The sequence below is a fragment of the Dermacentor andersoni genome, chromosome 6 (assembly GCF_023375885.2).
Source record: "Dermacentor andersoni chromosome 6, qqDerAnde1_hic_scaffold, whole genome shotgun sequence".
Lineage (NCBI taxonomy): Eukaryota > Metazoa > Arthropoda > Arachnida > Ixodida > Ixodidae > Dermacentor > Dermacentor andersoni.
The window spans coordinates 78,588,247-78,600,615 of NC_092819.1; the positions used below are offsets into that span (position 1 = coordinate 78,588,247).

The 12,369-nt window shown below is 42.5% G+C and overlaps 3 non-coding genes across 3 annotated transcripts; 1 reads left to right on the top strand and 2 right to left on the bottom strand.

Annotated features, from left to right (window-relative positions):
* Positions 1 to 288: 288 nt before the first annotated feature.
* On the bottom strand, positions 289 to 370 carry TRNAS-AGA (transfer RNA serine (anticodon AGA)). The gene has a single exon. It is a non-coding gene; the product is annotated as a tRNA-Ser (tRNA).
* A 5,387-nt stretch (positions 371 to 5,757) lies between these two features.
* TRNAS-AGA (transfer RNA serine (anticodon AGA)) lies at positions 5,758 to 5,839 on the bottom strand. Its single transcript has one exon. It is a non-coding gene; the product is annotated as a tRNA-Ser (tRNA).
* A 4,458-nt stretch (positions 5,840 to 10,297) lies between these two features.
* TRNAM-CAU (transfer RNA methionine (anticodon CAU)) lies at positions 10,298 to 10,369 on the top strand. The gene has a single exon. It is a non-coding gene; the product is annotated as a tRNA-Met (tRNA).
* The last annotated feature ends 2,000 nt before the right edge of the window (positions 10,370 to 12,369 follow it).

The following is a 12,369-nucleotide window of genomic DNA, read 5'->3' on the forward strand; positions in this document are numbered from 1 at the left end:
CTCTCCAATATTTCTGCCCCCAAGGTGCAAAGCCTTTCCCTGTCTACGGCTATTCTCCCTAATTTAGTGGGAAGAAAATGAAAAGAAAGTAAGGTTTCTTATTATAGTGCAGCTGAAAGTAACACGCCGCACCGGACTTCTTATAGCTAGGTATGTTCATGCCAAATAATACGCTACCTGTAACAGTACTACGGGGTTATCGTTTTTCTTTAATCCGCTACTTTCTAGATCCCTCCGAAAAGCAGATAATTAATGAAAGATATAGCAAAAAATGAAAAACAAGCACTGCGCAGTCGACAGGATTCGAACCTGTGCGGGGAGACCCCAATGGATTTCTAGTCCATCGCCTTAACCACTCTGCCACGACTGCACGGCTGACAACCATCTTCAGTTATTTTTAAACGCGTGGTGTCTTCGGGGAACGAGGCGAACACGTGGCCTTCCACGGCGACCCCTTTTGTCCGCAACGAAGCCAGCAATACTAACGTTGCTTTCATGGCAATACCAACGCAGGAAAATATTTGGCAGTGAAATGGAGCCATTTTGCAGGTGTGTATGCAGATTCCGTTAGATAAAGCATGCGCCTTCTACTTCAGTTCCAGAGAGCGTTCGTGAAATTTCAACGACAATCACGGAATAAGAAACTCATGCCAAAGTTTTCAATTTGCGGGCCGAAGCAATTTCAACTCAATCTTTCTAAAAGGCATTCATTTCCGTATCGTTTGCACAGCTTCTGCTTTACCCTGCCTAACTTTCGCCTAAGTTCTCTCTCCCTTCTTAACATTAACCGCCGGCTTCTAGACCAATTGGCCCGTAGTGGATAAGCGCCGTGTAATGATGTGCAAGCAACAATTAAAAGGCGTAAGAATCGTTCGTCCGTAAATCACTATTTGGACTTGAAAAAGGTAAATTGACAGTCATATCATTGAATTGCCGTTATCTTTAAAGTACCATAGCTCGAAGTGACATTTACATTGCGAAATGTAATGCGTTTCGTGTAAACCCTGGCGTCATGGAGGCAAATTGTAGCGCAGGGATGCTTGCTCCGGACATTCTCCAGTCACGCCAGATTGTTGTTAGGAGAGTGTTTAGCGGATCAAAAAGTAGTTTCTTCCTGTCAGAAAGCCGGTTATACAGTTACGGCTACACCACAACGGGTAGCGTTCGGAATACAGTTAATTGTATAGGAGCAGTAATATATTTCCGACGGAACAGAATAAAGGTTTACCATGCTGATAAGCGTGTTCCAGGCACTTTCTACTCTTCGAATACTAAACCCATCTAGAAGAATGTCAAGAAAAGGGCTTAGTTACTAGATGAAATAATTGAAGTTCGCTTTGAAAACCACTATCCGTGGTTCGTATAGCTATCCACTAATTTGCCATCACAATCAGTGCTTCGACTTTCGGGCGAAACAGCCACTTCTTTTTCTTTCACTTTCCTTCTCACACACTTGGCCCTTGTACCAATAAACACTACATATCATCATCATCATCATCATCATCATCATCATCATCATCATCATCACTTTCCTTCTCAAAGGCAGTACATCATTTTTGAACTTCGTGCTAGGAGATTGAACGATTATTCGGCTATTGGGCCGCATCTATGACGTCAAAAGGGGCCCATGCGGTGGGTGCATTCAATCGCTCAGTCAGGCTGTGGGCGATGCGCGTCCTTTTAAAAGCGTCTAATCTGCCTCTCACGTTCTTCCCAGGATTCACGGCAATCAGGAATACAGCGGAAGCTTAGATTTTTGTTACGCTTGGACTGATCTTCAACTTCAGAAGAGTATAGGCTTGGGCTGGTTGGTAAAACATAGTTACACTGGAAGCATTGCGCGGAAAGGACGATCCACAAAAACTAGACAACGCGAGCGCTCAACCCGATAGGTTAGCTGGTCCGGATCTGAGTGACACTTTTCTCTCCATCTAAAGCATTCATTCCAACATAACGAGTACCGACACGCTTCGCAGAAGTCGTTGCGGTTGTCATGGCTTGCTCTAATGGGTCGATCGAGTTACTTTTTTCTTTCTTCCTGTTCATCCACTGCAGTCTTTTCTAGATTGTATCCATACCAAAGACTAAGCGCATAGCGAAATTCGAGAACGTGTCCTGCGCGCTAAAACGCGCCAAATAAGAAGAAGTGGCGATGCTGCGGTCACGACGCGAAATTCAATATAACAAAGCGTTGCTTTCATTTATTTTTATTAACTACATACCTTTTGCAACTAAACGAACGGAAGCAGTGTTCTTGAATAATAACTTAACGGTCCAACTTGTTTAGCCTTTCTCTTTAGCTTCTCTCAGTAGGGACACTAAAGAGAAAAATAAAATTTAGCTGTATTAGTAAATTACCCGTCCGCATTATACCTGAGAAGCGTGCATAAGCGACAGCGGTATGTGGGTATGTGCTCTATACAATCGAATATCAACCAGATGTTGCACGCAGCATATACCTAGCCGACTGTCACAGTGGAAGCATGCTGGGCCCATAACCCAGATGTCCGGAGATCGAAACATCGCTCCACTACGGTTTCTTTTGTTTTCTTTTTACGATTCTTTGTACACTACCTCTACATTTTTCACACTGAAGTGACGTTCTACACCTGTTCTTTAATGCATTCTTTTTGTGCATATGCGCATATCAGCTTTTGTTCGGGAGCCGTGATGCCTTACTACATAAGCGCAACAAGGACAGGCTGATGGGAACGCCGCCTTGAAGTCTCCGCACCAATAGTGCTGTAATTCTGGCGCGAAATTAAAAAAATATGGAGGTATCTACTTCATTTTCTTTTCTAGTAATGCAATTTTCACCACGAAGTTAACTCAGATAAAGTTTTGACAAAATATTCTGTAACTCTAAACTGGTTTGCTGTTTCTCTTCGGTGCCTCTTTAAGAAGACGGATTAGAAATTACGGATAGGTATGAAAATAGTTCTCAAATTTTTATGCACACGTGGACAAAATGTTTGAATGCATATAATCTGCATTCGACGAGAAGCCCGACGTGACGATGATTTTGCTGTAGAAGATATTTACGCGTATGGATCCTGCAAGTAGCTGCAGCATGCAGCCAATCTGTTTTCTCTCTATTGAAGCGTTGCAAGTGTTTGGACAGCTTCGAAAATGGCAGTCCTCGCAGCGTGACATTAATTCATGCATGCTTCGAAAACGGCGTGATATATCGATTTAACTGGCAATTCATAAGGACGATCCCAGGAAGAAACGCCACCCAACACGTTAGCTCGTCCGGATGTGACACTTTTCTGTCCATCTAAAGCATGGATTACAACATAATTTCATGATATTTACATGTTTTTGCAATTTCTGTACCATTATAACGAATTTTTGCGATGCGGAAGAGCTCGAGTTACTACTGCAACACTTTAAGACACCGAAACAATGTTGCTATTTACTTCTGACCAATCACGAAGCGTGCTAATCGCATCGTCGACCTACGAGTTCATATGGTGTGGTCATCGATAAAGAGACTTTAGCTGTCATCGGAACGTCATTGGCCATCACACACCGAGCCAGCCGAGGCGAAAGTCCAAATCTCGAGATGGTCCTGCTCCCACGTGACCACATTCTGTATTATGACGTCGCGAGACATGTTCCTCTCCCGGGAAACGAAACCGAAACTGGTTTGTAGAGAATTCATTGCAGTAAATTATTTAGGACGCTCTCAGGTTTGCCGGTGTTTTTTAAAGGTTTCAAGGTCCAGTAATATCATATCGCGCACAAAAGAAGAGATGCCTAACCTCATTTGCGCATTCCTTGAATAGGCTGCTCCGAAACCTATCAGGGTAATGCCCTATCGGATATGCAGTCATAAACAAATACGGAATGCGTTTGATGGCCGAATTGCTGACAAATAAAAAAAATCACAGTGACACAGACATTGCTCACACCGCATTCTTTACTTGAGGTCAATGTTTCTACACGAATGAATCACAGTATAATGATTCACTAAATCAAACGCCTTCACTAAATGTACAAATACAATGAGTACAATGATTCAATATTTTTTTCAAATACTTTTTTCGGGAAATGTAATGTTTTTTAGGATTATATCTTTTTTTTCAGGAGGTCTCACATCTTGACATTGCACAATTAGTTTCCAGCAGAACGTACTTACACGATCAGAAAGCGTCAACGACACACACTGCGTGTGTCATCGTCTCTTTGTGTTCGTGTCAATACGTTCTGCTGGAAATCAATTGTGCAATGTGCAACCAACGAGCTATGGCAAACACTGTATTGAATCTTGGCATCGTTATCTTGTGCTAGGGGCGAAAACGACCTCTTCGAATCTGCCTAATAATATTTTATTGAAGTGGATTACAGAATATGTGGACAGCTATTAGGTGATAGTTTCTGAATACCAAAGATATTCTTTATTTCTACGGGACATGAGCAGGATAGAGGCGACAATTTAAAAGAAAGTATGCAAGAAACGCGACAAATTTAACTGCGGTGATGCCGAGATCACAGTCTGTAAAACATGGCCGTTTAGCTATATCACAGGAACAGCTGTCACAGGTTACTCGACGAGGCTGCGAATCTTCCTTCGTAGTGTTCTTTATGTTTTTTTTTTTCTCCTAATAGAGAAACGGCAGGCGAACGCCATTAGCGATCTTTTCACGTCTTCCTGGCGTGAACATGAGCGATCCACATGAGACACACCAATGTCTGCTCCACGATCAAACTGCAGCTACATAACACACGAGCCGTGCTCAGAGAGTGGCGCAGTGGAAGCGTGCTGGGCCCATAACCCAGAGGTCCGTGGATCGAAACCACGCTCTGCTAATTTTTTTTATATATATTTTCTTTTTTTTACACTTCCTCCAGGTTTTCCCACTGTAGTACTCTCCTGCATTGTTCATTTGAGTTCTCTAACCGCTTAATAGTACAATAAAGCATCATTCAATTTGTGCCGGAATATCAAATGCAGTCGCTCGTAATTTCTTCAGAGTGAAATTACACCGGGTGGCATTGCGCATTTCCTGGACCGGTTCTCGTAAACATTGTTATTTCGTGTACAGGGTGATGCAGCAGCGTTGAAACGCAGAATCTGCAGGTACGCAGCATGTTTCAGCATCAACAATGTTAGTGAACTATATACTCACTGCCAAAAAGAAAAAGACGAAAAGAAAATAGTATGCTTCACGCGATAAGTTACTCGCAGAATAAGAAAACTAATTTTTTGTTGGAAATAAAATGCGAAATAAGCACACCGTGTTTTGGGGGAGTAAAAGCTAAATATTACCTGATTTATATAGTTCATTACGTAAATCCTACCGAAGCAAATACTACGCTATATACTATATGCGGTCCTTAACAATCGACCAAGGAATCAGGCGTATTTAAGTGGGGTAAACGTACGTAGCAATTCTCTTTAGCAACAATGGCGCGCTACTGACTTTCATTATTTAAATCGCGAAAACCACTGTCCTCGAAATGTATTCTGCGTCTCTGCAATATTTCTGGCCCCAAGGTGCAAAGCCTTTCCATGTCTACAGCTATTCTTGCTAATTTTGTGATGAAAAAAAGAGGATTTGTCATAAAAGCGTAAACTAACACGACACACCATACTCTCAATAACTAAGTTTCGTTATGCGAACTCAAACGCAGCCTGCAGCAATACTAAGGGATATTCATTTTTCTTTAATCCGCTGCTTTCCGGATCACTCCCAGAACCTCCTCCATATAATTAATCAAATACGTAACAACAAAAACAAAAACCGAACGCTGCGCAGTCGACAGGATTCGAACCTGTGCGGGGAGACCCCAATGGATTTCTAGTCCATCGCCTTAACCACTCGGCCACGACTGCTCGGCTGAACGCCATCTTCAGCTATTTTTAAACGCGTCCTGTCTTTTGGGAACGAGGCGCACACGTGGCCTTGAACGGCGACCCCCTTTCTTCGCAACGAAGTCAGCGATACTATGGTAGCTTCCATGGCAACACCAACGCTGGAAAATGTTTAGCAGTGAAATGGAACCATTTTGCAGGTGTGGATTCAGATTCCTTTGGATAAATCATGCGCCTTGTACTTCAGTTCCAGAGAGCGTTCCTGAAATTTCAACGACAATCGCGGAATAAGAAACTCACGCCAATGTTTTCAATTTGCGGGACCGAAGCAATTCCAACTCAATCTCTCTCAAAGTTATTTATTTCCGTATCATTTGCACGACTCCTGCCTTACCCTGCCTAACTTTCTCCTAAGTTCTCTCTCCCTTCTATACCTTTAACCGCCGGCTTCTTGGTCAATGCCCCGTAGTGAATAACCGCCGTGGAATGCGGTGCAAGCAACAATTGTTGGTGTGGTTTACCGACCTCCTAACTCGTTAATGGCGCCTTTCCTGAGCCGGCTTGAGTTTACTTTGGGAGAACTATCTCGAAGATCTGGTACTAATATCGTTATGGTTGGTGATTTTAATATTGATTTAGCTTGTGATGCGCAATACAGTTATACGCTACTTCTCCAGTCATTTGGCTTAGCCAATCTTCTCATGGAGCCTACTCACCTTACTGACACGTCTAGCATCTTATTAGATCACGCTCTATGCAATATAGATACTGGGGTGTGTGCTGGAACTTACTCTGATGTAATAGCTCATGATTTACCTATTTTTCTTATTATACAAACCAATCCACCCAGGCTGAAGTCGTCCGTTGAACGTATGCTTACGAACGTTGATTATGATCTGCTTCGCAGACACCTTGAGCAAACTGATTTTTACGTTTTGTATGACAGTGACGTTGACATTGAATATCTGAAATTTGAAGAAACCCTTAGAAATCTGATTAATCTAGAGTAGAATCCAGATAACGCGTAACAATTACAGTAAGCCCCTCTGTCCCTGGATGACAGATGAAATTGTATTTGTGTTGAAAGAAAAAGATAAGTGGTAGGACAAATGGGAGGAACACAGGCCTAACTCCTATTACTTGAGCCGAGTTAAATGCTTCAGGAATAAATCAGTTTCTCTCCTGCGGAAACAGAAAAAAACAAAACGATATTACTCCTCGATGGTACAGCGGGGCGACGGAAACACACACAAAATATGGACTATTGCAAATGATGTAATCGGCAATCGGTCAAACCAGCCTGTATTGCCCGAACTAGTTGGTCAAGCTGCAGCAGATGCTTTTAGTGACTACTTTTCCAACGTGGGGCTGTCACGTGAAATCAGCGCAGTTTCCTCCCGCTCATGAACCCTCCATACAAGCTGTTAGTGATAGCTTCGCGACGCATGATATAGAGTAGGTGGATGTTGTAACGGTAGTGAAAAACCTTTCTGTGAATAAGGCGGCATTCCCTTCGGGTTATTGAAAGATAATAAAGATATATTAGGTATTCATCTGTTGCATGTGTTTAATCGCTCCTTGTAAGCGGAAAAATACACTGACGCCCTCAAAGTAGCAAAAGAAGTGCCAATTTATAAGGAAAGAGATCTTTCTGCCCCCAGCAATTATATAGACCAGTATCTGTTCAGAGCATATTTAATATTTTGTTTGAGAAAATAATTTGTACACGCATTGGGGCAGGAATTTTTAGGCAAACATAATATTATTTTTCCTAGCCAGCATGAGCTTCGTCCTCATAGATCCACATCATCTGCAGTTCTTGCACTTACACAATTGATTAATACAGCATTACGTGATATTAAGATTTCTGTTGTTGTATTTATATAATTGAAAAAACATTTGATACGGTTAATCATATCATATTATTGCAGAAAGTGTATACTTACGGTTTTAAGGGGAGAATATTGGCTCTGCTAAATAGTTATCTCTCGGAGCAGAAGCAGTATGTTGTAATTAACAGCTTTATGTAAGCCCCAGCTAGTGTTTCGATGGGCGTTCCGCAAAGCTCAGTCTTCGGGCCCGTCTTCTTCTCCCTATACCTCAACGATCTTCCGGCGGTGTTAACGTGCTCTGAAGTTTCATTATACACGAATGTTACCGCTTTAATTTTGTGGGGGACACTATTGAGAAAATAATTGGCAGAATAAATAAAGGGCAAAATAAATACAGAACTCGATCGTGTCGTGAAATGGTTCATGCAGAATCAGCTTACACTTCACATCGACAAAACCAATTTTGTAGTCTTCCATTCCAGGAGGAAGTAAACGAATTGTGACTCCCTGTCTGTATTTTTGAATAATGTCCGGTTGAGCAGAGTATGCCGCTACAAGTATATAGGAGTTTCGTTTGAATTGGATATGCTCCGCAAATATCAAATCGGTAATGTATGTTCAAAACTGGCGCATAGTTGTCATGTATGGTTAAAAGCCCGTCATTGTTTTGACCTCCATGTTTCACGGACAATTTGCTTTTATACAGAGCCTTGGGGCAGTATACGTACAAAGCCTATGTAGAACCTGTCGTCGGTCCCCAAAAACGGGCGTTACGAACAGTTACGTTTTCTAAATATACTGATCCAAGTAAACCTCCGTTTCAATTGCTTCGTGTTCTGTCGTTCAGTGAGGCGTATAAAGTGAAAGTTGCTCAGGCAGTTAATGCAACAATATGTTTTAATAACCCACTACCCATCACAATATTTAATTTTCCAGCACGAAACACGAGGGCAGCTACTAACAACTTTATTAACTTACCACCATGCCACAATGTATATGGACAGAGAATCGTGGCGTTCAGCGATGCCATATTATGGAACGCACTTCCATAAATATCTACAATATCTACAAATCGCTTATATAAATGTTACCTTTCGCGCTGTTTTTTTTTTTGTCTACGTCAAGCCCCACCACAATATAGAAAAGCTGTAGCCATGCCATATTCGCAGTCTTAACACTTCAGCACCTCGACATCAATGGTGTTGAAATAAAGTGAATTTGAATATTAGACAACGTCACACATATTTAAGTGATTTACACCAAGCTCGTATATAGGTATCATATGTTGTTACGACGTCGGACCCTCTTACCTTGCCTTTGTCGTTCGACGTTATACGATGTGCATGATTAGCGACTGATGATAACCGAGGGATGACTGTCATTAAAGCCCCTCCATCCACGCGTGAGTGGTGGGGTTTTAACTGCCATAGGCGTCAAAAGACCAGATGGCCGGGCAGAGACGAGACTCAGCTTTTGCGGAAACTTAACAATTATTTCATGTGTTGAGTGAAGGAAGAATTCGAGAAAAGAGCATGCACATGGCGGTGCCGCTTGTATAGCATCAGCGCCCCTAAAATGTCCCTAGTTCCTTAGGCGGCGAATTCGTTGTCCTCCTCAGGGCGCAAGCCCTCTGTATTCTTTTAAAAACGCGTCTCTCTGGTGGGCGAGGAGGTCATCTTCGCCTCGAGAGCACAGATCCATTCCTTCGGATGACTCGATAGACAACTCAAAGGGGCGGCACTTGACTTCAGCAGGCAGCACTTCACGCCACTGTCTGCGCTTAACTTAACCTGGTTATGCCCTTGTCAAATAAAGGAAGTATTCAAGCACTATAGAAACCCCCCGCAGAGGTGCGGCATTTGACGTCAGTGGGCAACACGCCACACCCAAACGCACAAGACACGACGCACGCACCAAACTTGCTTCTGCTGGTGTGCCGAGCCGCCCGTAACCATTCACACCAAACTGGCGGCAATACCACCCTGAAATTTCCCACACTAAGCATGCCGTCACGTCGTGGGTTTTGACGCGTCTGCTCACTCAATAATGTATAGCTAAATTCGACACGTTCTCCTGCGCGCTAAACGCTCCTAATAAAAAGAAGTGACAAAAGAAATCCGTGATGTCACGATGAACTGGCGGCGTTGTGATGACAACGCGAAATCCAAAACATGAAAGTTTCGCCTAATTTTCCTTTGTTAATGACAAATCCTTTTCGGCCTAATAAACGCAAAAAAGGTAGCAGCAGTGGGTTACATGAAACGTCTTGTGTTTGTAACTGAATGTTGTACGGGCACTAGGGCACAGAAATGACGTAAGCGAATATACAAGTGACATTTATTCACACATTTCAAAGCTTGCATGCCAACTTGAAATGCAACTAGTGAGGTTCTACGACCCCCTCCCCCCCCCCACCCTCCTGAATGAGCTCAAGGACGTCTCACGGGAAAAAAAAATGCTGTAAATAATAATTTAGCGGTACAACTCAGTTAGTCTTTCTCATTAGAAACTCTTTGAAAAATATTAGTTTGGCCGTATTAGTAAATTACACGTCTAAAGTATCAAACAAGCCCCTGACAGTGTGTATCGCGATACCCCTATGTGCTCAGTGATCAAACAGCTACTAGAATTCATGCGGACTCCGCTCAGCAGAGTGGCGCAGTGGAAGCGTGCTGGGCCCATAACCCAGAGGTCCGTGGATCGAAACCACGCTCTGCTACATTTTTTTTGTCATTAGTTTATTTAATTAATTCTTCATACGGTAATCCTTTGGCGTGGTTATTACAAAAGTGGGGCTTTGAAATAGCGTACACATAAACGCAATAATCATGGCAAGTAAGAAAACAGTTGGCTAAAATGCAAACAGAAAAGAAGGAAGAGAAGGCATGCATAATCCGTAGTACTAGTGTTAGCGTAGAAGTTCGCATAAGTACAGACGTAAACAACTTTCTAAATCGGAGAATAAATACAACAGTAAGCGCAAATATAATAATTAGAGGTACGTCATTAGGAAAAATTCATAAACAAGGATAGGAAAGACATAAATACGATACGATTACAAGCTCATCAGTACATGTAAACTAAGCTGTTCTTGTACTAGTTCTAGAGAGTCGTCTTTTGTATGCTGTTTTACTATAACTTAGTCGATACCATTCAATTCACGTATGGATCTAAAGAATAATAATAAAATGTGTTGTTTTTGCACGAATATTCTTGTAGTGTGAGATCATGCTCCTGACGTCTACGTTTGTATTGTTTTCTTAGTTTAAACGTATCCTGTGTGTGTATCTCAAAGCACTTGTGCAGTATCAAATATGAAAAGTTTAGGCGATTAACTTTAGCAAGACTTTAGAGTGTAAGTAATGCTGCACGACAAGGCAGCTCTTCAAAGCCTGCAGTCAGCCTTACGACACAAGACCCATGACAGACTGGTGTTTGAGACCAGAAAGATTCGCCATCAAGCCCTCATAAACGGACCTGTCATCATCTTCCAATGGTTTCCGGGGCACTGTGGCATTGTTAGAAATGACGTTGCTCGCTATGCCGCCCGGTCAGCTCATAAAGAAACCCTGATACTTCCTATGCCTTTATTAAGGGCAGATTCTGCGGGGGGTCTTTCTTTACTTGCTTAAACCAAGATTGAAGCTTTGTGGAACACCCCGATTTTCTCCAACTGCCGTCTTCACCGGTTGGATTCTACATTGAAGCTGCAGGCTTCATCGAACTTCTCCCGACGCGATGCATATTTACTGTGCCGCCTCTGGTTAGGAGTGGCTTTTACGAAAGCCTACTCATTCCTTATTGGAATGTCCGACACTCCGATCTGTGACTCGTGTAACAGTGAAGAAACGATTGAGCACGTGTTGTGTTTTTGTGGTCTATATTACAATGAACTCGACATCCTTCAGAAGGTGTTAAACCGATTAGATAACAGACCATTTTCAGAAACCAAGATTCTCGGACCATGGTCTCATGCATCGCAGGCTTACAAAGCCACGCGGGCACTGTTACATTTCATGAAAGCGACTGGCATCCGAGACTGATAATAGGCGTGAAGTTATGTAGATCCGCATGTACTCGCACCGATAGTTCCTTCTTCCTTCCCTCTCCTTCTTTCTTCCCTTAAACCGTAAATCACATGACCAACTGTGTAGGGTAGCAAACCGGACGTGCGTCTGGTTGGCCTTTCCTCCTTGCTTGTTTATCCTCCTGCACGACATAACAATTCTGTCGGGCTGTCCGGGAGTTGATAACAGTTTAAAATAAATCTAACCACTTTCCGCTACACGTTTTCTAGCGTGTTGATACCACACTTGTGAATGGGAACCAGGTTATATATTAGCATAGGCCTAGGGCAACCCGGGACGACCTTGCACACTTTCTCGACATTTTGTCGCCTTAGTGATCCTGTATACCTGCTTTCTTCCTCTGCAAGTGCGCATACTTTTCTGTGACGTCGTGTATCCTAGGACCTAACTTATTTTTTATCAGTAAAGAAGGACTGCATTCTATTCTAAACGAGTAATAGACTGAAATTAGCGAATCACAATAAGCTTTACTGAACCACAAAGACCCAAATGCGAGGAAATAGTTTAATATTCACGACGTCACAGCTATGTGCAGGTGCTGTATCGCGTCCCAAAATTTAAAAAAAAAATGCAAGCTTAATTTTTCTGTTTCGTCCTACTATAATCAGGCCTTTGCCAAGAAACAAAATGA